This window comes from Uloborus diversus, chromosome 4 (genome assembly GCF_026930045.1).
Source record: "Uloborus diversus isolate 005 chromosome 4, Udiv.v.3.1, whole genome shotgun sequence".
Classification (NCBI taxonomy): Eukaryota; Metazoa; Arthropoda; class Arachnida; order Araneae; family Uloboridae; genus Uloborus; species Uloborus diversus.
Window position 1 is genome coordinate 152,576,922 of NC_072734.1, and position 13,908 is coordinate 152,590,829.

Genomic DNA, 13,908 nt, shown 5'->3' on the forward strand with positions numbered 1-13,908 from the left:
GCAAGGGGGTGTGCACTTTGAAGCGATTTTTTGAAAATTCGATTTTGTTCTTTTTCTATTCCAATTTTAAGAACATTTTCCCGAGCAAAATTATCATAAGATGGACAAGTAAATTACCAAGTTCTCACAAGTGCATGTAACATGGGCAAGCCAGTTGGCGAGAAATTCACCATACATTATTTGTAAATACAGGCGAACCAAAAGACCTTTTAATTTTCTACTACGAGCAAAGCCATGTGGGTGCTAGTAGTTAATCCATAAACAGTAAGCACAAACGGAAAGTTCGTTAGCTTTACTTTTAAGATTTTTAATCTAAAAATGTTTTTGAATATGATCGCATTTACCTTCATGAAAATGAAAAGAATTTTTTTCTTATGCAAATTGCCCAAGAAAAGAGAAATTACTAAATTTGAATAATATCTACTTTATCAAAAATTATACTCTGAAATAATTTGCGATCTTCTTAAATTATGAAATAACCAATATTTTTACATTTCATATAATTTTGTATTTAAATCTATTTCATTTTGGGTAAAGATCAAAGCTCCATATTTCAGTTTCCAACTTCCTTTTTAGCATTTTCTTAAGAAGTCTATCATTCGATTTATTAATTTCCAAATATTTTTTTCCATAAATAAGCATCGCTTAAACTGCACTTCCCGATCGAATGTAAAATTATGTATCTTGCAAATGTCGGCAGTACTAAACGGCATTATCTTTTAGAAATATTTCATTTTTGGTAAATTTTATTTAGCATGTTGAATAATTCATGCGATGTTTTATGAAGATACACCGTCTCAAATGTTAAATATATATACCTTCCACTTAGCTATTACTTTTTATTTGTGTAACTTAGAATTTTTAATTGAGGATTCACGAAACATTATTTGAAATGTTTGACTACAAAAAACAAAGCATTATTTATAGATTTTTATTTCCCAAATTATCAATAATGTATAACAACAGCGTAACAATTATGCCTATTTATTTGTTCGTGCTATTATTATTTAATTTGAAACATGTACAAGTTTTTACTGATTTGTTTGAAGGATCTATTTCTCTTTTATTCTCATTGGCTTTAGTGCACAATGTGTTAACATAAGTAAATAGGCGTGTTCAATTATGTCTATTTATTTGTTAGTGCTACTACCATTTAATTTCAAACACGTAAAAGTTTTTACTGATTTGCTTGAAAGATCTATTACTCGTTTATTCTTATTTCCTTTAGTGCACGTTAACATAAGTGCACGTTCAGTTACTTATTAATATAGTGAATTCTTACCTATAAAATACCTATTGAATTACTCTGAATGCACGCATTGTTTACTTTATACACCTTGAGCTAAATTACACATGATTTAAATAGTTAAAACAAAATTTTCTGTTAGATCAAAGCTTTGTTTTTAAATTTAAATCATTTGATGGACAACCAGTCTCTTTTAAACTGATATAGTTCAGACATGCAATATACCGACAGCCCGGAGATGTCTCCGACTCGGTTATTCACTATTTCAGATTGATGAGTTCATGGCAAGGTGGTCGAAACTGCAGTCTCAGGATAAGATAACCGAGTTGTCGGTAGGTTACAAGAATTTCTGTCTTAGCCCTGGCTTAAGGGTGGTAAATTACTGCTTAATACCTAAACTTGCCTTCAATTTACGAAATGAACCGCATCATGGCTGCTGACTCGCGCTGGTGAGCTAAATTTTACTTTAGCTAACAACTTGTTAGCACTCTTGGCTTCAATGAGGTGACAAATGCCTGCAGCTTAGTTATTCACTATTCCAGAACGATGATTCCATAACAAGGACGAAACTGCAGTCTTAGCCATTCTTAAAGGGGAATGACTTACTGATTAATACACAGGATTTGCCTTTTATTTACGGGTTGAACCCTTAGAGCAGGAATAAAAATAGAGGGTTTAAGGCCAATCATTGGCTTAGCACAAGCTGACCCAATGACCCCCAAGTCACGTGACTCAACAACGACGAATAGTTGGCACGTTTTGCGTGAAACAAGCAAAAGAAACCTGGTTTCTTTCAATACTTTGCTTTAAAATCTATCACGTTACTTGGGATCTTGGTTTCATGACTGAAAGTGTTCACTCCCTCCATTTTTTCTTTCTTCAATGGTTGAACCACACCATGGCTACGAGCTCTACTTTAGTCACCAGTTTGTTGGCTCTCTCAGCTTCAACGAGATGACAAATGCCTGCAGCTTGGTTCTTCACTTTTTAAGACTGATGAGTCCCTAACAAAGAATAACCTGCCGTCTTCGGATGTGATAACTGGGCTACCCGGTATATCGCATGTCGTTTTAAAACTTTAGCCCTGGCTTAAGGGCAGTAACTTACTGGATATAGTTTAGTACAGGTTCAAATGCTTCCGTTAAGTGCCCAGGTGCAATTTACTCGATTGGCTCATTCAAATGCTTTTAAAGTAGTTCAAATTGAAGAAAAATTAAAATCTTTCTATTTTTAAATTAATGACCAAACGATAATAATGAATTGTTAAACTCGAATGAAGGGACATTTCGGAAAGTAACTTGATCTATGTTGATCGAACTTAGAGAAAACAGAAATACTGCTTTAAAAAGCCATTTCAATTGATAGTTTTATCCAAAGTTGAATTAGCGCAAATTGCTGGTTTCAAATCCTTTATCGTCGCCTCAGAGCAACTGTAAGATATTTAATTCTCGGAATAATAGTAAGATATCTTATTGTTGCTATGTGGCGAAGATATTTATACCATCTATGATTCATTAGTTCTGACTGTGCTCTGGAATGACTGATTCTAAATCTTGGCGAAAAAATTTCAGTCATAATGAACATGTTTAGTTCTAATTACTTGATTGAGCAGATATGTGTATTTACAAGCGTGTAACGTGTATAATGCTTTGTATTTTGGAAAATAGTATTTTGCCGCTTCAGGGGCGGATTCAGGGGAGGGTTCAAAGGGTCAGCTGACCCCCATGTGACAAGAATTTTATTATGATCATTTTTGAAGTTAAATTTCTTAGATTCAAAAAATAGTACGTGAAGTAAATGTTAACTTTTTTTTAAAACTTGATTCTGCAAGGTATTTCTTTTCAGCGCATCATAATTCAAAGGAATGACTGGGTTCGTTTACTGGGCTGTTGTTATTTTGAGTTTTTGTTCATTTTCAAAAGAAGAATCATCTCTAATAAGCTTAACGTTTTCCCAGAGTACTCTTCCATCTCAAACCACATGTGTGTGTGTGTGGGGGGGCGTGCTTTTTTCATCGTGACCAACCTGTCTGCCTAAAAAAAAAAGTGACTTTTGATGAGAATTTGAAGGAATATGATCCATGGTACAGGTTGCGCCATTGAAAGTTTTAGGGAGAGGGGGAGGTGGCAATTTGAAAGGATTTTTGTCTCAGTTGGGGTGGAGGGTGCTCCATAGCATATGAGAGGTGCTCCGTCCCTTTTAAAGGGATGGGCACACCTGCTTACTGATACTTTTTTACGATTCAGATCTGTTCAGTGACACTTTACCTCCCTTATTAAGATTTCTGGATCCGCCCCTGAGCCACTTACAAAAAACCATACACAATGGTTGACGTCGCTCTAAAACGGTTCATTTTGAATTGTTTGTTTGGGACATGATTGCATGATTTTCTTCTTTCCTTACATGCAGTTAGCTGCTCATGTTTTTAAAATTTATCAATGATTATCTCCCTAGCGCAGACAGAAATTTATATCGCGGACGAGGGAGAGGGGTTGGTCATCAGTCCTTGCCTAAAAATTTACCGGATTAGCATTTGAAATAGTGTTAAATTCAAGGGCTCTAGAAGATTCCCCCCTCTCTTCCCCCGTTATGCCCCTGTTTATATCTTTTATTGCTATTTAAAAGAAACTAAAAGTCTGGCAGGCAGGAGACGGCCTTTGACCAATGACCATTCCAGAAGAATGCATTTTCATGAAGGGGTGATACGCAGAGAAAAAATGAAGAATGAAATTTGCAAGTGTGGTATTGATACTAGAGATTGAAAACGCTATCTTGGAATTCAAGGAATTAACCAAAGAGATAATTAATCATTTCAATTCTGTGCGGTCAAGGCAGATGTGTCATTGTTTAGGTCACATCATACGTAAGCGGATGGGACATGGTTTCCTTTCTTTTAGCAGCCGTTGATCAGAGACTGCAGTGACACGTATAGTTAATTTGAATTGACAATTGGCGAGAGTAGGATTGCAATAAAAAACAAAGCTTGTTATTTTTATTTTTCGCCTACTTGTTGAGGTTGTTACTGCAACTTAAACTTTTCAGGTCTAAAAAATCACATAACAAAAAATATATTAAGTTTATATGTTCTTTTTTTCAATTCAATTAATTCTAAATGTTAAGCATTAAAGTAATCAAAATTACATACGTCATTTTTGTAGCAAAAATAAACATCAGGGGCTGTAATCAGCAAATGATAAATTAGGCATTAAAATATTTTACTGAAAATATTTACAACAATCTCAATTGAAATATTCAATGAAATAAAAAAATAAATGATGTAGGCGGTAACTTTCAAGCGGTTTGCTACAATATTGCCTCGTATTTGTCCGTGTTGAAGTTTTCATTTTTAATGAAACTTGTTAAAAAAATACAATTCATATCGCTGAAATGTCGTTAAACTCGTAATAATGTCAGCGTCCATGTTTCTTTCTACTCATTTTAAGGAATGGAATGCTTTTCTCAAATGATTTACCAATGTCATTTGTTTTCGGTTGGACTATGCAGTACCTTGCATTTATTTCAGGGGCTCAGCAAGAAAGGTTTTGGAGGTCGAACCCCGAAATCTATTTGTTTTAACATTTAAACCACTCCTAGAGCAGAAATTCATGCACATGTAAGGACTATCCATGCTCTCCTCCTCCCAGGTGGTATATTCTGGCTATGCTTTAACAAAATACATTCGATATAAAAATAAAAATTAAGAAATACTCTTAACGTTTATTCACAAACTAATGATTTTCGACATTTAAATACATTTCGAAATGAATTGACTCTCTTTCCAACTGCTCTGCTGTCTGAAAAAAAAATCTTATGTTATTGCTGTTCAACGCTTTTCTAATTATACTTTTGCGTTGTTGAAACTCTCGCTTTTTGAAACGAAATTGCTTCAAATAGTTTTAGGACAGAATATTCCAAAAGTAGACGAGAAAGGAAATAGAAGCAGAAATCAGAAGGAAAAATAAACTAGCTGAATGAAGAATGTATTCCCAGTAGAGTCATCATTTAAAAGCAGATGCAAGATTTCGCTCTTTTGAAAGGCAATATTAGGCAATGAGAAGCAAAGGGATTTAAGTGGACTTTTTCAATTTTTCAGCCCAACACGTACAAAGTTCAAACACTTGGTAAGATTTCCTAAATCAAAATGTATAGTAGCACCTACCAGGTCTACTAGTGCCATCTCTTTCTTCGATGCAGAGGAGATTTTCTTCTAGAATTTTAATTAGTAATCTGCATATTTTTAATTTTCGTACTTACACCTCTTTGCTTGTAAATGTTTCATTGGGGAAATGGCAGATTTGTTGGAAGCTCTGTCGTTCTTTATTTAAAACTAACATTAATGGATTCATTTCTGTTTGAACTAAGAATACAATTTGACTTTCTAACAGTTTTAAAAGAACTGGGTCTACGCTTGGTTGCTTTTTGGACTACATTAGCATATATTTACCTATGCGACTATTATCACGGTAGCTCCGAACACCTAAACGACTGTCTGTTAATCAAGTAATTTGGCTGAAAAATAGTGTCTTCAAATAGCAAAATGTACATTTTAAAGTTTGGATTTGGGTAATCATTCGGAATAAACACATTCAAGCGTGGAAAAGTTTAAACTGAATGCTTCTCAAAAAATAATGTCAAGGAAGCAATCTCAATAATATCTACCCCCTGTGATAGCTATACGTGTTGTAAGAATGCAAAGAAATTATTGAAAACATCATGAAACTTGATTTATTGTATGTTTTGCACCAGCGTTATAATTATGCATTACTATTTTTAAGCACTAACGTATGATTCGTCAAGTGCAATACTTTCAATGATAAGCAATGGAATTATGGTAATTGAAAGCTTTCACATCACGTGCTTTTATTGTATACTTTAGATGGTGCAATAGGCTTTTCAATCGTTGCCAAAAAAATGTTATAGAAATAATTAAGAGTGTTAATAAAGTTAGCAAACTAAATTCTAGGTTGATGATTGGTCTTGGATTTTTCGAGCTTTGCAAATAAAAGACCATCTTTTTTTTTTTTTGTGGGGGGGGGGGGTCCTTTACTTAAGTAATCAATTTGATGGCTTTTTAACAACTTTTATGAACCACAGCGTTTTATTGCTTACTTCAATAAATTGATATTTTAAACTCCACTTAATGTGGAAAATCGTATTTCTAGCATGATAATTATATGGATCTCCATTTCGCGGGGAACATACTTTTTATTACTAATTACAGGGAATAAATTTCATTCCAGCGCAACATGAGGAACCCCCTTTTGTTGGGGGTTTGCGCAACCCCCAACAAAAGTTGGGGGAATGAATTTGTGTGTGTGTGTGTGTGTGAGAGAGAGAGAAAGCGGGGAAAATTTTAGAAAGAAGTAAATTAAGCTGAAATTTGGAGGGGAGGGGGGAGGAGCGAAACTCTAGAATTTAAACTCAAACTGAAAGTTGAGCGAAACAGATTCCAAGTGCAGAGGGTTAGCTATGATATTAAATATAGAACACGGGAAAATAAACAATTTTTTTACACCAGTGGTTTTTTCAAATAGCAACGCTGAAAAAGTAATATAGAGATATTTCAGTGCTTGTCTGCACAAAATATTGATATCATTAAAATATCAGCTGTGTACGTCCGCAAAATAGATTTTAGTCTGCGTAATGCTGTTTAAAACAGTAAAAGTGGAGCAAAATTCTTCTGCCTGGATTTTAATGTAGATTTTAAAGACATATGAGGCAGGGAGAAGCAAAGGGCTGCAGTGACAAAATTAAAATTTTAGAGATAATCAATACAAGCAATTCGCAACTCCAGCGTTCGAATACGCTACCTTGCGGTGATTTACAAAACTGCCGAAGAAACTAAAAGATTGCCACGTTGCGTTCCACGTGTGTCTGTTGACGTAAACACAGGCAGTTTGTTCTGAGTATTTATTAACGCAATCGATGTGTCTTAGTTTGCTTTCAGTTACAGAAATTAATTCGTCCCTTAGTAGTATTCTCGAGCTTCTCAAAATAATGTTAGTTTTCTTTATTTCCTTCTAAAATAGGAGTTGATTGAGAAATGGTGAAAGCGAAAACTCTGGATTAACAAACTTGGATAACGTTATACAAAGTAAAATTTTTTTTTGTTTTGTATGAATTTGTAAGAATATGAGTTTTTTTAATCTAAATTAATTTAACTAGCCATATTTTACAGCAGCATTTAGTTGGAATGGACAGTATGCAAAATATTTTCCTGAATATATTATCGTAGAACAAAATGAAAAATGTTTAACCGAGAAAGAATTTACTTTATTCCTTTTATTCTCAGCTGAAAGAATTCGCCAAATTTGTTTTGGGTTTTAGTTTTAATATTATACGAGCAAAGTAGCCTTGGCGAGATTTCGCGCTTTTAGTTAAACCATTTTTACTTTTTATCATGAGTGAAATAAAATGGTAGAAAGATTAACAGAATTCGATAAGTAAAAAGAAATAATGATAGATCAATTGAAAAGAAAACTACCACCATATATCCGTAAGAATTTTGTAGATGATTTGCATAACATGACATAATTAAATCGTAACTCAGAAATTAGAAACATCGAAACAGAAAAATTTAAATTAACTGGTTCGGGAATTCGAGAGAAATAACTCAGCTACAAATGCAAAACAATAAGCGCTAGTTAAAGCAAAGCAAAGAAGTATTATCTTCTTTTCGTAATAATTTGTAATGTCATATTAAATTTTCTAGCATTAATTGTTATTCTTGTCAGGCCACAATTATTATTTAGTTTTATCAAGAATTGATAAATATCGAATTCAACATCGTGAAAATGGCTGCTTAGAACTACGAACTACGTAGTTTGCATTAATGTTTGACGTTTAGTAATGCTTCTTGAATTCTCATTTCTTTCTATGTGGGTCAAAATATCAACAAGACTTTAAAAATTAATTTTAAAAGAATAAAGCGAAAAAATCATGCATACGAACTAAATTTACTAGGCTTATTAGCATTTTCTTCGTTACCACGTGCGTTTGTTTTAGTTTTTTCGTCCGCCATTACACAGTGACAGTAGTGCCCCTATAGTTAGTTGGAGTTGCGAATAGGGGAATCTCTCCTCTGTTTTGAGGCTAGAGATCGACTGGTTGTATTGGAAGGTGCAGCCATAGAGCATCATTTATAAAAATAACCAATGAAAGCCTACTTAGGATATGATGTTCAAACACTTTTTACTCATAACTGTAAAAAGTCCACTTACCCTTTGGTTGTTACATCTTGATATGGAACCTCTCGCGGCTATTCTGCCAGCACGAGTGCAAGTCAGTTGAGGCAGTTAATATCTGCGTACCCACTGATTCAGTCTCTTCTCCAGACTTTCCTTATCCTGCACACTATTGACTATCATTTTTATCTGCTCGAAGTTCGTGAACTGCTGAAAAGCCTCAAAGACAAAAATCTTACATTCCGAGGTATCCCCAGCCATTGTGAGATACCAGAAAAAAAAAGAGGTTGACCGTCGCGTCGTGCGGCTCTTGCTTACACCTGTTTTCCAGTTCCTAAAGTCAGTTGATCTTTGAAGAGCAGTAAATCAGCAGTAGGGTGTATCGAAAAAGGCCGAATTTAATTTTTTTTAAATTTAAATTTCCAATAGTGCGGGAAAGTTGTCTTATGTTATTGTTAGTATGTGTGCAAAATTTTGTTGATCTGAGTTAATATCTTCAGTTGCCTCTGGGGCCGTTCATCATACAAAATTCGTTAATTCTATCGTTTTTTCAGTGTTTGTAAAAAAAATAAGAAATAGGAATCTTTTACTTCCAATAGTGCGGAAAAGTTACCTTATGTTATTGTTAGTATGTGTGCAAAATTTTGTTGATCTGAAGTAATATTTTCAGTTGCCTCTGAGACCATTAATTATGCAAAATTCACTAATTTTATCGTTTTTTTTCAATATTTGTTTAAAATATCGTCACCAGATGTCGCTGTGCTCTGCAGCTACGCTGCTAGGAAACCACCACTTTTGTTGTTGTTTGGCTGTCTTCGTATTTGTGTCGCAGACCAAGAATTTATGTTGTCAAAACTTGTAAATTAACGTTCATGGTTATTATAGACGAATATTCAAAAGATTACAAGGATCCTAAAGATTGCAAAGATTCAAAGTAAGTACTTTTTATAATGATTCTATTCTTAGCTATTTTGTTGTTTCAAGATGGCGGCTTCCATAGAGACCACGTGCTTTGTGTTCGCCCGCTGCCTTTTGCTAAGATCGAAGCATAGCCTGAGCCATGACTGAAATGGTTCCTACCACCTACTCTACATTTCATAATACTATATGCATTATTTACCTTAACTTACTGTACCATTTTTACTTTACAGTAATGGCAAGCAAAACCATAAGGAAGACAAGAAAACCGTCTACTTGTCCTATCTTTGGATTTCCAAATGACTTGAAAAGTAATGTCTTGCCAACATACCAGGACGTTATGAAGTGTTACCTTTACTTTATGCAAAAGTTTAGAGAAAAGAACAATGGCAAACAACCCTCTTTAAAAGATATATCAGAAATATTATCAATAAAGATTGAAGACTTATGAAAAAAGGCTTCCATTCCCAGTGTGTCTCACGAGCGGGTTCGTAAAATGTTTCACGATTATCACAGTAAATATTGAAACCTTGTAAAAAACATGAAACCAAAGATGACAGATGTGTTCAAAGCTAAGGTAGAGCCTTTCAAAGAAAATGCAACCAAAACCCTTTTTGATATTTCTACGTGTAAATGTTCCGATTTTATTGGATGTATTTGTCCGAAAATTAAAAAGATGCCTATAAAAGAGCAGGAATTTCTAACAGACCAGAGAACCATCAGAAAATTGTACATGAGTGCTATTGATATTAAAACAAGTCTACAACTCCAGGCACGAGAACAGAGAAAGAGCAAAGTAATTTGTTCTAAAAGCGAAGAAATTGGCGCTGCTGCTTTACATAAACAAAATTTTGAGCAACTGGAAAACTTAACAACATCCTCGCAATCGGATGATTCTGAAGCCGACTATGCTACAGATACAAGTGTAGTTGAAGATCCAAATTTTCTCAAGGTACGTCATAGCCGCAAACGGAAAAATAACGCTAACTCAAAACAAATGAGGCTATCTTTGCCGTCATTAGCAATGGCCTGTGACAGGACAGGGGTTTCGAACAGAGGGGCTGCAATATTAGCAAGCGCTGTTTTGGAGGATTTAAAAATCATCACAAAATAAGATAAGTCAAAAGTTATAGACAAAACTAAAATACAAAGAGAAAAGAAAAAACTTCGATTAGAGATAAATATACAAGAAAAAGAAAAAGCATCAGTACTTGAAGGTTTGTACTTTGATGGTCGTAAAGACACAACAATCGTGATGGATAAAGTCAAAGGCAAATGTAGCAAAAGCACTATAAAAGAAGAACATGTGGTTTTAATAAGTGAGCCAGGATCAAATTACATGGGACACATTAGTCCTGCATCTGGGCACGGTCACGTTATTAAGTCGAGCATTATCAGTTGGCTGAACTCCAAAGACATATCAACTTCAGAACTTGTAGCAGTGGGATGCGATGGGACTAATGTTAACGTTGGGGCAAATAATGGAGTTATTGCTCTAATTGAAAAGGAACTTGATAGACCAGTCCAATGGTTAATTTGTCTATTACATTCCAACGAACTACCTCTTCGACACCTGATTAAGCACCTGGACGGACCGACTTCAGGACCTCATGGATTCACTGGTCCGATTGGAAAACAATTAAAATTCTGTGAGAATTTCGAGGTAGTAAAGTTTACTCCTGTGGAAGTGGAATTACCCGAAGTTGACAAAGAGTACCGCTCAGCCTGCCTTAGCACTGATCAAAAGTATCTGATTAATGTATGCGAAGCAGTAGCAAGCGGAAACTGTTCCCAATCTTTGGCAAGAATGAATCCAGGAAAATTATCCCATGCACGTTGGTTAACCACAGCCAACAGAATATTACGCTACTATGTGGGATGTAGTGAGCCAACGGAAAATTTGCGAATATGAGTAGAGTACATAATGAGAGTCTGCTGTAAAATGTGGTTTAAGATAAAAGTTGAGTCGTTGTGCACAGATGGTGCTCGCCACTTGTGAAACACAATAAAGTTGTCACGTTATCTCTCCAGCGAACTTAAGGCAGTTATTGACCCAATACTTCAGAGAAACGGATTTTACGGTCATCATGAGAATATTATTTTATCAATGATCTCTGACAAACGTCCGCATGTGAGGAAACTAGGCTTTCTTCGTATAATGAAAGCTAGAGGAATGAAGTCCAATTCATCCACTAAAGAAATCCGTAAATTCAAGATCCCTTTACTAAACTTTGATTCATCTGATTACATAGATATGATAGATTGGCAAACGTGCAAGCTGACTGAACCACCAATTACAAAAAAAATTTCTGAAGAAGCTCTAAAGAACATAGTTGAAACAGGTGAACTTCATGGAGTTGGAAAATTTTCATGTCACACTCAGACGGTATAGAGATGCATTAAACTGGTTACAGAGGCATCCTCTGCGGTGTGTAGTACTGAAACTAGAGATGGTTATATTCGATCTAAACTAGCATCTCGAAAACTAATATCCAGTTTCAATACCAAATCTGATTATAACACTCAGCAAGACTAAAGGGAATGCATTTTAAACTGTATTTGATCCATACTTCAATTGTATTCTATTGTTTGCATTTTAATTAAACGCTTGTTAAATTAGTAATTGTGGATTCTGTTTCATTATGTACGCGTTGCACATTTTTACAATTTGTTCGACCAAACAAATGCTAAAATAAATAACCCTAATTAAAAGAATTACAGTCGTAGAAGTGTTGAAGGAAAATCATTGAAATGAGCGAATTTGGCAAGATAAGCAACCCCTAGAGACAACTGAAGCCATTAACCATCATCAATAAAAATTTGCACACGCTCTAAAGTTGTAATATGGCAATTATTTGGCACTATTGGAACTTAAAAAAATAATATCTTAGTTTTTTTTTAAAAATATTAAAAAAAAAAAAAAAAATTAGTGAATTTTGCATAATGAACGTCCTCAGAGGCAACTGAAGATATTAACTCAGATCAATAAAAATTTTCATACATACTAACAATAACATAAGGCAACTTTTCCGCACTATAGGAAATTTGATATCAAAAACTTTTTTTTTCGATACACCCTAATCAGCAGCTTATAAGATCATTCCAGCTCTTAGATCCCAGGTTAAATTGATTAATCTGTTATTAAAAAGTAATTCTCCATCCAAGGTACTCTCAATAACCCAGGAATTTTAGAGCAGTTTTGTTCAGTAGCTTCTTTTACTGCCAGATTTTGCCTAGATTATATGCACATATGCGTAGAATATGTACACGTGTACAAATGTAAATACCAACAACTTTCATGTACACAAGTAATTACCCACCGCTATCTCTCTCGTCTTCGTCTAAGGAATGACGGTCTTACGAAACTCTTGGTCAGACGAATAAAGGTCTTACTCACAATTCAGATACGAAAAAACAAGTAGTTGTACTCGCTTATAATGACCCTTGATTTAACGAGAGTTCGGATTTATCAAGACCTCGGATTTATCAAGAATGTTCGACAAACTTGGTTGGCACAATGTTCAGTTCATAGAAGGATAACTCGAAATCCGCTTAGAGTGAGCAATGCTGTGTGATTTATAAAATATGAATTTTTCTCCAGCTCAGTTTGTCCTTTCCTGGAAAAAATGTTTTAACACTCTGAAGTCTACCAAATGTTAGTGAGTGTCATTATATCTGAGAACAAGTGATGACGGCCCTTTTCTTTTACCTTGTACAGTTTAGGAATGCTTGAAAATTGTATCTATCTTGGAAGAAATCCTTAACGCTCCGAAGGCAACCAAATGTTAGTGATGTGTCATAAATTCTGGGAACAAGTGATGACGGTCTTTTTTTTTTTTTTTAACTTTGTACCGTTTAGGAACATTTGAAAATTGTATATTTGTTGGTGCAAATGTTATAACTTTCCTGATACTGTTTGGAGGATGCTCTAGCTTGAACTCAAGCTAAAGTAGATAAAAATATAGTGAAAGCAATGACGATAACGACAAATGTGAAGAATTTTATCCTAAGCCACTCTCAATATAGTCAATGGCTTTTAATGAGCATAAAAATTTCAAACTTATTTCGAAATCAGGTGTGCAAATGACAATGTTTTCCAGGCCATGAGCATTCCTCAAAACAGAAGAAAGAAACAGACAATAAGGCAGTTCAAAGCACATTAACATACTTCTTTGGTACTCCACAGAAATAAGAAACTAATAAGAAACTAACTAGAAAGCTAATAAGCATGAATTTTATTGATTTCATGACGCCGTTTTTACGAGTACCCAGTTATAATGAGCAAATATCGCACTCTTTTCGTGTTCGTTACGCCGATCAATTGAGAATGCTCCTCCCGGAAGCTTGTAAAAAAACATAAGTTTAATTATATGATTGTTTTTGCAATTTATCTCTAGTTATTATTTTTCAACAACCAAAACTTGTTTACCTCTGTATATAGAAAACTTCCTTCTTAATTTTTTCCATTAAATTAATTTTAGATAATTTAAAAAAAATCATTGAAGTAAGAGCAAAAATCACTTCAGTTTTGACATCAGTAAGTTCATTTGCATTATGGTT

General features: G+C 34.4%; 1 protein-coding gene across 8 annotated transcripts in view; it reads right to left on the reverse strand.

The window, feature by feature from the left end:
* Nucleotides 1–13,908, reverse strand: part of LOC129220288 (calcitonin gene-related peptide type 1 receptor-like) — a 141,088-nt gene that overhangs the window by 69,235 nt on the left and 57,945 nt on the right. The window lies entirely within an intron of this gene.